The sequence below is a fragment of the Sphaeramia orbicularis genome, chromosome 11 (assembly GCF_902148855.1).
Source record: "Sphaeramia orbicularis chromosome 11, fSphaOr1.1, whole genome shotgun sequence".
In the NCBI taxonomy this organism is placed as follows: Eukaryota; Metazoa; Chordata; class Actinopteri; order Kurtiformes; family Apogonidae; genus Sphaeramia; species Sphaeramia orbicularis.
In genome coordinates this window covers 43,037,439-43,056,280 of record NC_043967.1, presented here as the reverse complement: position 1 = coordinate 43,056,280, position 18,842 = coordinate 43,037,439, and the positions used below count along the sequence as shown (strand labels likewise).

Below are 18,842 nucleotides of genomic sequence, written 5' to 3'. Positions count from 1 at the left end.
AAGATGTAGTTTTCACTCATGTATAATCAACTAAAGACAAAAAAACAAAATCACTCTGTTATCTTTATCTTGGAATGAGTTTTTATGTGGTATTTGGATTCAGTGAGCAAAGGGTGAAACATGCTAAGTGTAAGTCACTACATCCCTGGTGTCCATAAAACTGGAAAAGTTATGCTTTCAGACACATTCCTCTTTTTATTCCTATTTTAGACATCAGTGTCACCTTTGACCTGGTACGATGATCACATACTGAATCCCAGTTACACTTTATCTACCAACAGTAAATCATGTCACAATCATTTCATGAGACAAAGTAAAAACATTTTATTCCAACTTTATTGGCAACAGTGTACATTTCTCATGCTAGGTTAAGTTTGTGTTATTGAGTATGAGTCAAAATGGTGAGTAATCTGTGCATTTCCCTTTATAACTAGTGTTGTGCAAATTGGGTCCAACCTGTAATCCATTACAAATTACTAGTTACTGTTATTTAACAGTAATTCCTTACCTTATAATATTACTGTCTCAGAATTGTAATGCGTTACATGAGTACTGTATTACTTTTGAGTTACATACAGACTCTTGTCATAAATGGCACGTGTGCAGTAGAACACCGCCCCCCCCCCGAATACAAGTGACAGTAAAGCCTTGGGACGCATAAATTTGCACCCTGAAGTACATGTAGACAGATAGCTCAGAAAGTAATGCTATGGTCTACGAAGTTTCAATCCCAGCTTGCATTTTTTCCATGTTCAAACAGGGGGTGGGGCCGAGGACACCGGTGGATAAATCCACAATCGATAAAGAATTCTAATGAGTCATAGAAACGTTAGCTTACCTTGTCATTGCTGATCACAGGGGTCATGCTAATTAGCTTCTGTAAATCAGGGTAAGGGTTAGTAATGAGCATACGTCCATGTGGACAATGGGCTGTCTTCTGCTGTCTGCACCCATTGGCTGAACACCAACAAAATAGAACTTTCAGATTCAGAAAACTTTATTTATCCCATTCAGGCAATTCATTTGCAGTTTACCACAGAACAGACATCAGCCCACATTCAAAGTACAATGTGACAAACATAAATAAATCAGGGCACAAATACAAGATCACTGAAAGCAACTACTTTAGATGCATTTTGATTCTTTAAGGTCTCACTGTCTTGCTGTTTTGTTTTTGTTCATTTGTGCAGTTAAATTATGGGTGAAAGTGTGTTGTAATACAAGCGCAATTGAACACGTACTGAGTCAAATATTACTGAAAATTGATAAGTAATGCCTTACACTAATGCAGTGTTTTTCAACCTTGGGGTCGGGACCCCATGTTGGAGTCACCTGAATTCAAATGGTGTCGCCTGAAATTTCTGGTAATATAATAATAATAATAATAATAATAATAATAATAATAATAATCTTCACAAATAAAAAAAAAAAAATATGGTGAGTTGACGGAGACAATCCCAAACCATAAAAGACATGACAAACTGTAAAGCTGAAACTGAAGCACTGTGGTTCTGTTTATCTGTCAAATGTTCATTGTGGTCAGTTTCAGATGCTGCAGCTCTTTCATAATTCATAGTTTGAGTTCTTGTTTGTTCAGTATTAATTGTCAGCCTTGTAAATCCAAGCTGCACTGACTGTACATATCCTGACCAAGGAAAAGAAAATTCTCCCTGTGTGCAGTAATCTACACCTGGCTTTTCTGCCTCCGTCCATAATATATACATTATATAGACTAAATGTCATCTAAAATTAATGTTTAATTGCAACTTGGGATGTAACGATGTGAAAATTTCATGTCCGGTTATTGTGACTAAATTATCACGGTTATCATTATTATGGCGATATGTTGAAATATGCTCAAATGTTCAAAAAGTACTTATACACACACTAAAATATGTAACCAAGTTGTATTTTGAGAAAAAAAAAAAAAAATAACATGCACAATATACTTTCTGTGGCAGAAATATTCAAATATTAACAGTAAACATCAAACATACAAATGTGCATTAAAGATGGCACCTTATGGCCAGAGATATCTGCATTAGGGGTGGGAATTGGTAGGATTTTATCAATATCAATGCCATTGTCGATTCTGTTTACCAATCCAATTCCTTATCAATTCTCCTATTGATTCCTGAGTGTTTTTTTGGGTGGGGGAAAAAAAAAGGAGTTGGACAGGTCATAGCGGAGCTTGTTTGACCATTTACATATCAAGTTTTCTAAGTGTGGTAATTGAACACGGTTGTCATGATAATTAGAATTTAAAGGTAATACTAACCATCGGAAATTTTTACTGTGGTTTATCGTTTTACCGGTAATCATTATATCCCTATTTGCAACATAGTATAGCAAACTATTACATGATCAAAAACAAATTTAATTTTAGCAAAAAAAAAAAAAGTCTCTGTTTGAATGTCTGGGGTCGCCAGAAATTTGTGATGTTAAAATGGGGTCACGAACCAATAAAGGTTGGGAACCACTTCACTAATGCGTTACAGCAAAAAGTAACATATTACTGAAATGGATTACTTTTGTAGCGCATTATTCCAAACACTGTATTTAATTAAGCTCATATACTCCTGCAGCTCTACTTTCTCGTCAGCTTTCCGCTCTAATACCTCACCCCCTCCACCCTGTAGGATAACATACGTAGCTGTCAGACCGGTGTGTCAGTCAGTAGTAGCCACCGTTCTTGTATTTCAGCCTGTGGGTTTGGGCTCATGCGACTCTCTACAGTCTGGTGGTTGAGGTCATCCTGGCGGGAGGCCTCCTGTCAAGTAACACCTATGGAGGTCTGGGAGTACTTTAGGAGCTCCGCGTTGAATCCGCCAGCTTCAGCCAGCAGCACTTCTGTACCGTCTCCAACTCAGTCATGCTGGGATCACTCTGCTGATAAAAATCAGAGCAGGTCACCGCTGAGGTTTTTTTTCTCCACCCTGATTGGCTGGGCTTTGGCGGAGGAGCTGTCGTGACCTTGACTCTGACTTGCTGAAAACACTGGCTTAGTCTTGTCAAAAGGCGAGTGGACTGCTCACAAATCACAACGCTACTCGCTGTAGGTGGTTTTAACTGCTTTCTGGCAGCGGTGGCCCCTGAGAACCCGCTACTGTAGCAGCCCTGATGTGAACGGATCGAGGAAGTGCATTCAGGACATTGGTAGTAAATTAAAGAAGATGAAAAGACTGATTACACGATCCTAAATGGGTGCATTGTTGGATCGGCGTCATACAGAGACCGTGACCTCTAGAAGACCTGCGTTTGTTTTCGTTCCACATAAGCTGATTGATTTTGAGCAGGGTTTCCCCAAACTTTTTTTTTTTTTTTTTTTTTTTTGTAGGACCCACTTCTTTTAACCCATAAAGACCCAAACAGTCACTGGCGACCAAAACCACCTACTGATCTAAACTGTTTAATACCTGTTGATCCACTAATCCTATCAATACATGTAAATAATTGGTGTAAAATACAGTTTGTCATCTTTTCATGGTCATCAGATATGACCCATTTGGACGTTCAGAAGCTCCGTAGTTACCGTGGAAACATCATCATCTTCTACAACATTGATTCACCAGTAAAACCCATGGAGTTGGATCAATGGCAGTGGATGGACACACTTAGATTTACTTTCAGTTATTGGTATATTTTGCTGAAACAGTCACCTTTTCTTCAGTTTTTTTGGTTTCTGATATAATGACCTCAACTTTAATCTGAGCTTTAATGAACATCTACATGATCAGTAAATTAATATCAGAAATACGTGATTTACACTGAAAAAACACAAAAATACAGAGGATACTATTAAAATAAGTAGTGATAAATTGCTTAAAAAAAGGTTAAATAGAGATAAGAAATTAATTTGGGAACTGCCACAAAAGTAGCACTGGGTCTTCATGGGTTAAAAAATGGTCATCCATCCATCCATCCATCCATCCATCCATCCATCCATCCATCCATCCTTGAGCACATGTAAAATAATTGAAAGTTATTTCTACAATCTCAACAGTTTCGTCATATACATTTACAGTTGTTTCTGGTAATAAATATACTAACAACTTCAAGTCTGTTTTTTTTCTTTTTGACTAAATCACACTGTTTTAAGCATTTATTGTTTATTATGATGATAATTAATGGCCAGATACTGAAAGTTAAGTTCTTCCTGAAAACAAATGTGCAAAAGAATTGGCAAAAAAAGACATTTTGAATGCTTTATTGCAAAGAAAACATGATGACACTCTTATAATGGCAGTCTTAAAAGGGTTAAACACAGGAAAATACCAAATAATAAAAGAAAATGCTAAATTCACAGATATATAAGTAAAAATGGTGATAAATCCCTTAAGAACGGTTAAATGGGGGACACTAGACACATACTTCTAGGTCTTTTTTGGCTAAAGGAATGGAAACGGATTGTTCCAAAAGGGTTTTTATGACTGGAAGTTGAAACCAGTCAACACATGAACATAAGTGCACAAAATAAAATAGAAAGAAAACTCATCAATCAAAGTATTTTAGCATCACAGAGAAAGAAAAGGAAAGAAAACCTGCACACACAGTCCATCATTTGCATTTCCTTTTGACATCATTTCTTCTATTTACTGCTGCTGTCCTCGTTGGTTTGACCCTTTCGACTCCTTTATTTCCGTCTTCCCTCGTAGCTCCACGGTTACATGGAGAGCGAACCCCTGACCCTGCAGCTGTTCATCGGTACAGCTGACGACAGGTTGCTCAGGCCTCACGCTTTCTACCAGGTCCATCGCATCACCGGAAGACGGTGTCCACCCCAAGCCACGAGGCCCTGCACAACAACACCAAAGTACTGGAGATCCCACTGCTGCCGGAGAACAACATGAGGGCCATGTGAGTAACACCAGGACACTTTATTTATTATATGATCTGCAGGTGAAAAGACTCCGGAAAAGTTCACGGTCAGGTCCAGGTGAAAGTGGAATTCCTCTGGTTAAACAGGAATATATTTTAGATGAAGCATCATTCTGCAGCTACACTGAAAACATTGGGTTCCAAGTTCACAGATGTGACTTTTTGCTGCGTTTCATGGTGGTGTATTTGTAAAACTAGACATTTTCAGTCTCAGATTTAGAATATTTTTCAGTTTATACGGGGTTTTCTAATGCTTTGTCATGTAACCACCAATACTTCCTGTAGGTTTATTTAGTGCTGGGCAGTTCATTGAATTAAATAAATTAAATTAGAAATAGAAAAAAAAAGAATTAAATCGATTAATGGAGGTTTGTTTCCTGGAAGTTGTGGAAAAATGCCTAAATTGCAGAATTGAGATCAGTTTTCTGGAGTTATTTCTCACTCTACAAAAAATTCAGTATGCCAACCTGTGTGTTTCTTGTAATATATTAATTGAGAATTTGCTTCTCTAGTCGTATATGACATGTAGTTTTAGTACAGAAAAACTGTTTTTGAATCTTGTTTTTGCTTCAGTTTATTTAGCCAAAAAATAACGATCAAAATCATAAATCGTCCTTAATACTGGAAAAAAAAGTAAGGATTAAATTTTTACTTGTGTTTCCCAGCTCAAGATCTATTTTTTAGAGAAAATCTAAGATGAATCTTGAGTCGATCAAAACTTTAGTGAGGACTTATCCATAATATACATGCCTTAAAATCCAGGAAAAAACTAGCCTGGTTAAAATGGGAAACTTTTGTTTTTGTTTTTCTTACCTTTCATTTAGTGATTTGGGGACAATATACTGTACATTCAGTCATTGTTATATCTAGAAAAAAATATCAACAATGTAATGTTTGACCAGGTTGCTAACCTTTAACCTTGGTTGTAAAACTAGACATTTTCAGTGTTAGATTTTAGAATATTTTTCAGTTTATACTGAGTTTTCTAATGCGTTGTCATGTAACCAACCAATACTACCTGCAGGTCTATTTAGTGCTGGGCAGTTCATTGAATTAAAATCGATTAATGAGAGGTTTTGTTTCCTGGAAGTTGTGAAAAATGCCTAAATTGCCAAATTGAGATCAGTTTTCCGGAGTATTTCTTGCTCAACAAAAATTAAAAATGCAACCTGTTTGTTTCTTATATATATTAATTGAGAATGTGCTTCTCTAGTCATATATGACTGTAGTTTTAGTACAGAAAGACTATGTTTGAATTATGTTTTTTTCTTCAGTCATGTAGCCAGAAAACATTTGATCAAAATCATAAATCGTCCTTATTCTGGAAAAGAAGTAGGGATTTAAATTTTCAGTTGTATTTCCCAGCTCGAGATCTATTTTTAGAGAAAATCTAAGATGAATCTTGAGTGATCAAAACTTTAGTGAGACTTATCCGTAAATAGACATGCCCTAAAATCCAGAATTAAAAACTATTGAATGTAACAATTGTTATATCTAGAAAATGCAACCAGTGTAATGTTTGGTAGGACATTATGTTGGTTTATGTTGCAGATCTTGTCCTGGATGTAAGAACAAGACCCTAATTCAGACATGTAGTCTAAAAGTACAACAAAAAAGTAAATGCACAACACTCTTACACAGTTTAAGAACCACACAAACAGCTTTGGAGGCAGACAATAAAACCTTCTAAAGTTATTTTAAGTTATTTTGGAACTAAATCTATGTCCAGACCCAGTCTATTGACTCGTAAAAGTATCCCAGTCATCTTTCGTGAGTGACTTTACCAGGACTTGATAAATAAATTTTTGATGTAGTCGTGTAAATCCTGCCCTGTCATTGCCTTGTGTTTCTGGCATTTTACCAAAACCTGAGACTTAAGTGACTGGATGGTCTTAAGGGAGGAACGTATGCACGAGAAAGTCAAAACCAAGTCTCAAGTTTTCATTTTTGTGACTTAAATAATACGAGTCTTAAGCCTTAACTCTCAAGTTTCTTACGTAAGAAGATCATTTACACGACATTTTGTCACGGCTTGATTCAACCTGGTCTGAAAATAACACATGAAACGTCTTATGTCTTCATTTTGTTCATAATACCCATTAATCAAACACACGTCGCTCTTCAAAGCTCCACTTAGACGCTGTCTTCCAGCTTCTCTACGGGGAGACATTTCGTCCTTGGGCTAATGAATCCCGATTGAGATATTAAGTCTGCATCTGATGTTTCTGAGAGCATGCGTGCCTCTTTAAGAGTGTTTGGGTTTTGGAAGTGTTGCCCTCTGTACACACAAGGTTAGCTCTTCCATTTTATAAGGCCTCAGAGATCAGATTACTGGAGAAGCTCAAAGCTGCTAACAGGAGCCTGGGGGTTGGTGTCTGAGCTGGAGGCAGTAGCAGCCTGCTTGGATCAGCACTTTCTCTGCGTTTTAATGGATGTAACACATACAGCTCCCCTTATACAACGACTTCACCCCAGGATAATGTTTCTCTTTCTCACAGAGGACACACCTCTCAGTGCTTACAGTATAGGCCAGGGATTTGTGTGAGATTTATACGTTTGTCATATAGATGTTTTACAGAATAACAAGCCTCTTTCAGGAAGAGATGATTTAAGGAGCCAGGTTTTAGATTAAGTATTAATGGGATGTTTTAGCCTAGACAAAGCCACACAAAAGGTTGTTGGTCAGCTTAGTATGATTCCAATTAACTTAAATAAATTAAATCATAACATGCTCTACTTCCATGTTTCATTGTTTACTCTGTCTTAACCCATAAAAGCCCAGAGCTACTTTGGTGTCACTTCCCAATCTAACCTTTCGTAAGTGATTTATCACCATTTATTATAATATTATACTCTGTTTTGTGCAGTTTATTGGCATAAAACAGGTATTTTCCTGTATTTAATTTACTGATTATGAATATGTTCACAAAAGCTCAGATTAAGTTGAGGGTTATATATCAAAAACAGAGAAAACTGAAGAAAAAGTGACTTTTTCAGTCAAATCTATCATTAACTGACCCTAAACCAAGTGTATCCATCCACTGTCATTGATCCAACTCCATAGGTTTTACTGGAGAATGACAAACACAAAAAAACCAAACAACATAAAAAAGAATATTGTAGAAGTTGATAATGTTTCTCTTTTCTCACAGAGGACACACCTCTCAGTGCTTACAGTATAGGCCAGGGATTTGTGTGAGATTTATACGTTTGTCATATAGATGTTTACAGAATACAAGCCTCTTTCGGGAAGAGATGATTTAAGGAGCCAGGTTTTAGATTAAGTAATTAATTGGAAGTTTTAGCTGAGACAAAGCCACACAAAAGTTGTTGGTCAGCTTAGTATGATTCCAATTAACTTAAATTAAATCATAACATGCTCCACTTCCATGTTTCATTGTTTGCTCTGTCTTAACCCATAAAGGCCCAGAGCTACTTTGGCGTCACTTCCCAATCTAACCTTTCTTAAGAGATTTATCACCATTTATTATAATATTATTCTCTGTATTTTGCAGTTTATTGGCATAAAAACAGGTATTTTCCTGTATTTAATTTACTGATCATGAATATGTTCATAAAAAGCTCAGATTAAAGTTGAGGGTTATTATATCAAAACAGAGAAAACTGAGGAAAAAGTGACTTTTCTGTAAAATATATAATATTTAAAAAAGAAAAAAACAGACCTGAAGTTTTTAGTATAGTTATTACCAGAAACAACTGTAAATGTCCATAACGAAACTTTGAGATTGCAGAAATAAACTTTCAACTAGTTTTACATCTGCTCAGAGATGGATGGATGGATGGATGGATGGATGGATGGATGGACGACTATTTTTTAACCCATAAGACCCAGTGCTACTTTTGTGTCAGTTCCCAAATTCATTTTTACCTCTATTTAACCTTTCTTAAGCAATTGATCACTACTTATTTTAATAGTATCCTCTTTATTTGAGTTTTTTTCAGTGAAAATCACATATTTCCGATATTTAATTTACTGATCATGTAAATGTTCATAAGAGCTAAGATTAAAGTTGAGGGTTATTATATTAAAAAACAGAGAAAACTGAGGAAAAAGTGACTTTTTCAGTGAAATCTATCATTAACTGAACATAAACCAAGTGTGTCCCATCCACTGTCATTGATTCAACTCCATGGGTTTTACTGGAGATGACAAACAAACAAAATAAACAGCAAAAAAGAATGTTGTAGATGTTGATGGTGTTTCCATGTTCACTATGGAGCCTCTGAAAGTCTAACAACCATGAAAATCCAAAAAAAAACCCACATTTACACCAATTATTTACATGTTTGTTTTTTTATTGAACAATGCACAATTGAACAGTACATATACATATAGTATACATCAAAGTAGGATAAAAAAAATTCACATTTCACAATATATTTTACATTTCTAATATATAGAATCAACGTAAGTTAAAAAAAAGCTATGAAAGCTATGCTTGAGCTATAAAATACAAATTATATAAACAAAATAAGATTATATACTTGACATAGTTTTTTATTTTATTTGCTTTATAGTATATAATGTTCTTCAAATTGTCAAAATATTAGAAAAAAGTGCTTTTAAAAACAATAATGTTTGGACGCTGGTGTGCAAATTTAGTGCAATGAATGTGAAATTTGGTAAATATTACTAAAAAGTTGATGATAGATCTTTTTCTGGATTATTTCATCAATTGTGTAACGGCCAAATAAAACATGTTGAAAGTTCAAATTTACATGAAGGGTCAGTTTTGGTGTTTATGGAATTATTTAAATCATCCAAAATAACTATTATTTCCATGTATTGATAGGATTAGGTGGATCTTCAGGTAGAAACGGTTTAGCTCAGTAGCTGGGTTAGGTCTGTTTGGGTCTTCATGGGTTAAACCTTCTATCAGACTGGTGTGATATGTGGTTTTGTGCTCAGCGGAGGTGTGCGTAGGCGTAGAGCGGAAAGCTGGGGTCCTTAGGCATCAACACCTGATTACTTCGCCAGTGAAGCAGACCCTGGTGGTCTGGCAAGAAGAATGTTAGGGAGTGTTCAATATGTGTGTAAAAGTTGACATTAACTAGACTTTGAGGAATGCGGCATCAAGTAGCGTGGCGATGGAAAAGACAGAAACCGTTTGGGAGGTTTGAGGTATTTAAGTATTAAAAAAAAAATAATAAAAAAGGTCAGAGGAGAAAAGACGAGAGAGGAGAGGGGTGTTAATTATCTGATGGAGATTCACAAAGAAATAAATGCAGTCAGTTCTTAGTTGGGTGAGTTTTGGGTAATTACCTCCTGAGACCCAGTGAGTAAACATTTGGGCCATTTTACATGAAAATAATGCCTTAGGAGAAAGTTTGAGTTTGTACGCCATGAATACTGCCCTAATTATGCTATTTGTGTCGCAGCAGGCATCACTATGCTTATGCTTATGTGTTACCCTTATTACTGTTATTATTGTGATGATGATGGTTATTATTTTATTAACATTTATTATTATTATTATTATTATTATATTATTATTATTATATTTCATTTTTTCTTATTTTTCTTATTTTATTTAACTTATTATTATTATTATTATTGTTGTTGTTGTTGTTAATTTCTTTTTTTTTTTTTTTTAAATTTAGACTTTTATGTTTTTGGCCTGTTACTTTTGAGTGTGTTTAGTTGGTTTATTACTTTAGGGGTGGGGGGAGTGCACAAAGGAAAACTGCAAAAAGTAAGACCCAGTGTCACTATGTTTGTGCTGTGTCTGGATGATTTTCTTTTGTGAAATAAAGATATTTAAAAAAAAAATATATATATATAAATAAAAATCCAAAAAAAATAAAAATAAATAATAATTGCCTTAATTGGAAACAGCATGATGCAACAGTTTTGACAGATACATTTAATTTTTTTTTTTTTTTTTTTTTTTCATATAATGTCCTTTTCAGTGGATATTTTAAATTATTTATTTTAAAGTAAAGCTGTGAAACTCTTGTCCACCACAGAGGATAAAATGGTTAACACTTCATAATAAGTGCACACTATGAAGCATTAGTTAAGCATTAACAAATACTGAATTCATTACTTCTAAAGCATATTTCTGACATGAATACTCAGTATATGGTTTATAAGCACAGTTATAAATGTTTTAACTAATCATTCGTAATCATTCATCAGTTCAGTCATGCAGTTTGTTTTAATAATCCCATGTGCTGTGTCTTCCTTGTTAGAATAACTGAAACTTTTGTGAGTCTTCAGACATTGCCAACCGTTAAATCTCATTTGTAAATGCTTTAGATGGCATAGATAGTGCACACTTAGATGAGCTCACACCATATACTTAATTAATGAGTAGTAAGTGCTTTAGAACTACCTGAAATAATGAATTCCTGTATTAATACTGTTTATAGGACATCTATTGGAAAATAAATGTGTGACTTAGGTATAAAATACCCACTAATATATTCGCAAACCAGTTAGTACATGTCTGAATAGTGTATTTTCAAGCATAAATGCCATCATAACCAGTTTGTAAGTGATGCAATACTAAATTTTAAATGTTGAATCCATAATTTATAAAAATATGAAAATACAAGCATTAAACATTGTAGATGAGCTTATGAATGATAGTAAATCCATTATAATTGTGCTTATAAACCATATATTAAAGAGCATTCATGTCAGAAATATGCTTTATAAATAATGAATTCAGTATTTATTAATGCTTAACTAGTGTGTTATTAATAATGAGTAAAACATTACAACTGTGCTTATAAACCTATATATGATTATCAATGTCAGAAATATGCTTTATAAATGATGAATTGAGCATTTATTAATGCTTAACTAATGTGCTTATTAATGATGAGTAAAACATTACAACTGTGCTTATAAACCATATATTAACGAGCATTCATGTCAGAAATATGCTTATAAATAATGAATTCAGTATTTACTAATGCTTAACTAATGCTTCATAGTGTGCACTTATTATAAAGTGTTACCACAAATGCATTGCTGGGTCTCAGGAGGATATTCTAGGACCACCTCCTGTGAAGCATAGTAAAAATATTTGTAATGAAACTACTCTGCCATTTGTTTCTGTTTTAATTGGACCCCAGAGCAGATGCACTGAGGTGTGAGCTCCACTGGGGGTTGTGGTGTTAATCTTCTGCTGAAATGACCACAGCCTCCTTTAGGGTGTAATCACATTCATGCAGCTGCATATGATGTAGAAATCAGACACACACTGAATGAACAGTGAAATACACATGATAATCTGACTTTATGAACCATTTGACAGACTTTGGCAGACTCTCACTCTTTAAACTTGTGTGTCCATAAATGCAGAATTGACTGCGCAGGGATCTTGAAGCTGCGTAATTCGGATATCGAACTGCGAAAGGGTGAGACCGACATCGGAACGGAAGAATACACGTGTTCGGATTGGTTTTTAGAGTCCACATCAACCAGGCCACGGGGAGGACGGTGTCCCTGCAGGTCGCATCCAACCCCATCGAGTGCTGTGAGTACATCTGATTATGGGTTTTCTTAAATACTGACTAGTGTTTTTTTATTCTGCACCAAAGTGTTTCTTAACCCTTAAAGACCTAGAACTGTTTTGGGGGGATTTCCAAGTATATGTCTACTATATGTATGAATGAATGAATGAAGGAATTTTTTTATTATTGTGTCTTTGCATGAAAACATGCCCATCCCTTTACATGGGCTAATGGCGCACATAAGTTACAGGAGATCTGGGTAGACAGGGAAAATACGGAGAATATTAACCCCTTCATGTATACTGGTCACTACAGTGGACAGCTATTCTACAGCTTGTTCTCTTATATATGCATGGATATATTTGTTTGTTTGTTTGTTTTTGCACAAATCTTTATTAAAACTTTAAGACACTACATATCTTTCTGACGATGAATTGGTAACATTGTGTAGATCTCCCCTGAGCATACTCTCACCCCCAGAACTACACAGCCCCCCCCCCCCCCCCCCCCCCAGTTTTCACACAATTTTTCTGTAAATACATGTTTCTTCATTTCAAAAATTAAATGTAAAATGTCCAGCTGAATGGACATTTTTGCAACTTCATGTAAAGTAGGTTCATAAGATCATTTTTATTATTAGTAGTAGTACTAGTATTTCTTTTTTTAACTTTATTTTTTATTTTTATATATTATTTATTTATTTTCATATGACAATTTTCAATCACATTGTTTTTTTCATGCCTAAAGAGGAATAAAAACACTCAGGAAAAAAATCTTGATTAAGGTTCTCATAATTCGAGCATGAAAGGGTTAAATGACATGTAATGAAATCAAACCTATCACAGTCATTTCTAAGACGATAATAGCAGCATTTATCAGATACAGTCCTGTTGCTGCAGCTGTTTCTGTATTTTCATTGTGAGTTTCATTATAATTTCACAGCCTTTGTGTGTGTAAAGGCCTTTGTTAGGCGTTTCTCGATAAACTCCATTGACTCCCCGCTCTGCACTGGGGTTGACCTTTCACTGGACTGGGATTCACTCAGAGGCAGATCAACCACTTTATGTGGTTCTGGCAGCGAGAGCCGCCATTGAGATTAAGCCTTATGAGGTAAATGAAAGACAGTAGTTAAACCATGATCTCAGACCCTTGAAATAAACCATTGTTAGTTTCTGAACGACTGCCACAACGCAATTGTTTTTGACCAAAATTCACTGTCTGTGTGTGTGTGTGTGTGTGTGTGTGTGTGTTTGTGTGTGAGGTACAACGACAGACAGACAGAGCGGAGGAAAAAAAAACAGAGATGTGGGATAGATTGATGGTTTCCAAAGACGGAGAGTTTTATCAAAATCAGAGAGCAGCAGCTTCAGATTACACAACGACCAGAAAATATTCAGGTTTTGATTGAAGTCATCCCAGTCAATCACAATTGAATTACAGATGTCTTTTCAGAAGGACAAAACTAGCCATAACATCAGCATTAAATTTAAGAAAAGATTTGCAAATATTTCATGGCGGTAATAGATCATTTGAGGAAGAACTGAAAGCAACTAAGGAATGAGGAGGGGAAGCCAAAACGTAAGAGAGAAGGGTGAGACAGACAAGTAGAGGAAAGACGCTCTTAAAGACAAAACATCCAGCGTGATTGGAGGAAAAAGGCAAATAAACACACAACAGAACCTCTCCCTGCTTACTGGCAAGGACACAGCACGAAGAAGTGGAGGTTTACAGGCTGAGCGGCGGCTCTCGGAGAGCTGTCTAAGGTAGTGATTCAGCCTGTGTCTGGATGCTCAGGTCTGCATGGGGAGTGGGTGTGTATTAGCTGAACCATGAGGCCTGCTTCTCTTTTTTCCCTCCCACAGCTCAGAGATCGGCCCAGGAGCTGCCGCTGGTGGATAAGCAGAGTTTGGAGACATGTCCCGCCCCTGGAGGGGAGAGGATGCTCCTGGACGGACACAACTTCCAGCACGACTCCAAGGTGGTGTTCGTGGAAAAGGCTCAAGGTAAAGGAGGAGGAGCTTTGTGTCTATATGTGTGTGTGTTTATGTGTGTGTGTCTCTGTTGTTGGAGAAATCCCAGGACTGCTCCTCCCCCTCCTCCACCTCCTCCCCTCTTGCCTCCTCCCTCCTCCCTCCCCCGGCCGTCAAAATATCCTCCATCCTGCCAGAGTGCCACATGTGGTGCACATTAATGCGCTGTATTTTTAACCCAGCAGATTTACATTTGCAGAAGTTTCCATTGCCTGTTCAGCAGAGGAATGGATCACAAATGCAGCATGTGTTGTGTGTGTGTGCATGCGAATGTGTGGGTGGCTGTGGATACGTACAGTTTAGTGTGTGTGTGTGTGTGTGTGTGTGTGTGTGTGTGTGTGCCATGCCTCAGTATTTGTTTCTCCTTTTCTGACTTTAAGCCGTTTTGGTTTGGAGGGAGAAGGGACTGCTCCCAGATGTTGATACGAGGAGGTTTACAAACAGCAATTTCCTTGATTAGCTTTAGCAAAGCAACGTGAGGTATGGTTTAGGCCAAGGCTGAGCAATGTAAACACGTGTGATCCTATCGGCCCAGTGACTCATTCAGAAAAGGGAGGCAAGACTTTTTCATTGTTCCACCTGTGAAAGGAAGAATTCAAGGCTGGCCGGGCGCTCCGACAGCCCCCCCCCCTCCAGCAGTGTACAATGGGGAAGTGAGATTGTTTATCAAAACAACAAGTGATTGTATGAGTGCAGACCTTGTTTCCCCTCTTTGATTAATCCTGATCTCTTCCTGAGAGGAGGGAAGATCGGATTTTCAGTCGTGTAATGTTTCTCTGAGGTAGAAATAATACGTCTGCTTGGATTAAACAAAAAATAACTCCGCGGGGCACCAGACGAGATCCTGATTACAACAAAAATAAAAACTGACTTCAGAATACTGTCTCTGTTTGTTAAACTTTGCAGGACGCCGGCGGCTAAGCTGATTATCCTGTTCACTGACAGAAGTTTGGTTATTTTTTTTTCAGCCAGCTCTTATTATTGTGATGTTAAACTGGCCATAGTAGAGCATTTAAAGGATTTCATGTAACTGATAGATAATAAAAAGTCTGATTCACTTTGTTTCACACAGATGCAAACTGAGACTCCAGTTAGTAAATATTAGCTTTTTTCAACAAATAACTTTAATTATCTCAATTTGTGAAAAGTCATTGAAGCAACAACTACCAAGAAAGCAACCATTTTTGTTGATTTTTCTGAAAAGTCTAAGAGGCAAATGAATCAAGAGTTTAATGTTCGCATAAATTAAAAATATAAAAAACACCAATGTGAAATGTCATGTAAATACTTTTAGTCATACATTTGGGTCAGTGTATCTTTTGGTAATTGGATTTTCTTTTCAGAAACAAAAGAAAAACTAGTGGTAAATTGATATTTGTTTTAAAATGGAAGAATTACAATTGAATTTCAAGGTGTTTTTCATTTTCAATGTCAAAACAGATAAACCAAATTTTTAAAAAATGATTCATTTTCTCTTTCTAATAACAAAAAAGAAAGTTACTACCTGACAGAAATGGAAAAATGGACCAAAAAAACCCGCTGTTTTTTTCATTTTCTGAGACCAGATGTTGTCATTTTCAAGGAAGGAGCGCTAATGTGGTCACAAAGATTCTTACGAACAATGGGTTTGTACGAATCTTCCAGTTCATACGAAATCTGGACATCGAAGACATGCTCCCTCCACAAACGTCTACGAACTCCAGATTACCAATTACTAAAAGATACACTGACCCATTTGATTAAAAGATCACATTTCAACATTAGGAAAATAAAAGGCATACGGCACTCCTAAGATCATTTCTTATCAGAGATCAGTTAACTGACAATTTTAATACATAAATAAACTAAATAACATCTTGTAGCTTCATGAAATAAATAAAGTTGCATTTATCCTGGAATTTGAGACGGAAACAGAAAAAAGCAGCTGCATCAGAGCCAGTATTTACAAGTGTTTTGTCTTTTATTTCTTATAAAATTCTCAACCTAAGATAGAATACATTAACACCAATACCTGCAGGTCTGCTCTGTGAAATTAAAGCCAACCCATTAGATTATTTCTGCCTCCAGACCAAGTAAAGATGGATCGAATTTTCCTTCCCACGTCTTGAGGCTCTTCAACATCCAGCCACTTTAAATAAGTGTTGGGAATCACCTCTCATTTAGAAAATGTGGTTCAATAACATTACTTTAAAGGGCAGAGTGAAATGAGTGACATTAATGCAGAGGTGGCAGAAGTGCACATTCTTTTCTCAAGTACAGATATTTAAATAAAAAAAGACTGTGGTAAAAGTAGAAGTGCTGATTCAAGGAGTTTAGGAAAGTTCAAGTGAAAACGTCCGGGCTGTGAAATGTAAAAAGTAAGTCAAAAGTAAGTCTTTGAAGGACGTTTCTAAAGCCTGAAACCAACTCAACATTAATTAATATAATGAGATTGTTGAACTTTAACATTGTGCCAACATGCAAATCAGATTTCAGATGATCTGTCCCTGAAATATAAGTTATATACAGTCCAAGGAAAAATGACACAGACCCTTTTACATCTTAATTATGTAATGGTTTATATCAGAGGTGTAAAACTCATTTTAGTTCAGGGGTCACATTCAGCCCAATATGATCTGAAGTGGGCCAGACCAGTGAAATAATAACATAATAATATATAAAAAATGTCAACTCCAAACTTTTCTCTATAGTTTATAGTAAAAAATGTAAAATTACCATATGAAAATGTTTATATCTTCAAACTATCCTTAAAAAAATGTGAATAACATGAACAAAAATGAAAAATCTGACATTTCTTAAGAAAATAAGTGAAATTTTGACAGTATTCTGCCTCAGTTTATCATTTACACATGTGCATTAGAACTTACAGATCCCAGGAGATCTACAAATACACAAGACGTTATTTCGCTTCAGATGTTTCAGGTTGTTCATATTCATAAGTTCATGATTGTTTGTAAATTCAAACATTTTTATATAATTTTCCTTTTTGTTTTTACACTAAAACAAAGAGAAAAATTTGAAGTTGTCGTTATTTATAGGTTATTTTGATAATATTTTACTGGTCTGACCCACTTGAGATCAAGTTGGGCTGAATGTGGAACCTGAACTTAAATGATTTAACACCATCTTAAGTGTATTTTTTTCACAAATCCCATGGGCCGGATTAGACCCTTTGATGGGCCAGTTTTGGCCCACGGGCTGTATATTTGACACCCGTGGTCTTTGTTTCTTGTGTGCCACAAAAGGGGATTCATTTTTTTTACCCTCGGCCCTCGCCACAGGGTATTATCAGTTCATTGTCCATCCGTTTGTCTGTTTGTTTGTGCAAAAACTTTGGCATGGACTGAAGGCCGAGGGTTTTCAAGTGTGGGCACATTATGTTTTTATGTTGTTGCCCCTTACATAAAGGTTGAAATCTGTCAGTCAGCTGCAGATCTAGAAATCAGGCTAGAAGGTCCAAGAGGTAATGGCTAGAATGGGAGGAAAATACAAGAAACCCCCACGTAGATGTGGAAGGATTCAACAAAATATCCACAAAAATACGAAAAAAAAAAAACACTGTTACCAACACACCAGCTAAGGGAACTACAGGAGCAAAATATAACAAAATAAAACTGAAGCTCTTGAAAGGTAAAAGTATTCAAATCAAAATGAAAACATTCCACTAAAAGCGAAATAATATTAGAATATGTAGGGGAGTAGACGACTAAAACACTTTTAAATCACTTTTTGTTAAAAACTCCTGTGTTTACGGACAGTATTTGTACAAGCATGGTTTTAAGAACATGAAGGTTAAGGAGGCAGCTGTTGATAAGGTAAGGTTTTATTGATCCCACTGTGGGGAAACTGCAGTTTTTACAGCAGCAAAACACAAAAAACAAAGTGCAGAAAGAACAGGCAGAAACATTCGAGAGTGAGAACATTCGAGAAATCTAACTGACTCTTCTGATGTTGGAACTGTGCACAAAGATGCAAAATAAAAATGATGGATTCCACTGAAATGCATTAAAACTAAAATAATGAGTCTGTTTTGCAGATGTGAAGAATAAAAGTACAGATATTTCAGTTAAGTGTAGATATAATAAGATGCAGAAGATTAAAGCTAATACATCTATTGTGACTGAGTTTTAAAACGGCTTTAACGATCAAACTCATAAATCCAGAGTAGATTTGGTCGCCGTAAAGGGTTTAAGCGTGGATGTGAAGAATAAAAGTACAGATATTTCAGTTAAGTGTAGATATAATAAGATGCAGAAGAATAAAGCTAAAACATCCCAAAAGAATAAATCTATTGTGACTCTATTGAGTTTTCAAACCGTTTTAACGATCAAACTCATAAATCCAGAGTAGATTTGATCGCCGTTAAGGGTTATTTATTTATTTAGAACATGCAAAGAAACAAAGTAAAACAAAACAAAGCAAATTAAAACAAAAACAAAATAACATTTA

At 35.8% G+C, this 18,842-nt stretch overlaps 1 pseudogene; it reads left to right on the top strand.

Moving 5' to 3' along the window:
- Nucleotides 1–18,842, top strand: part of LOC115428166 (nuclear factor of activated T-cells, cytoplasmic 1-like) — a 102,108-nt pseudogene that overhangs the window by 6,177 nt on the left and 77,089 nt on the right.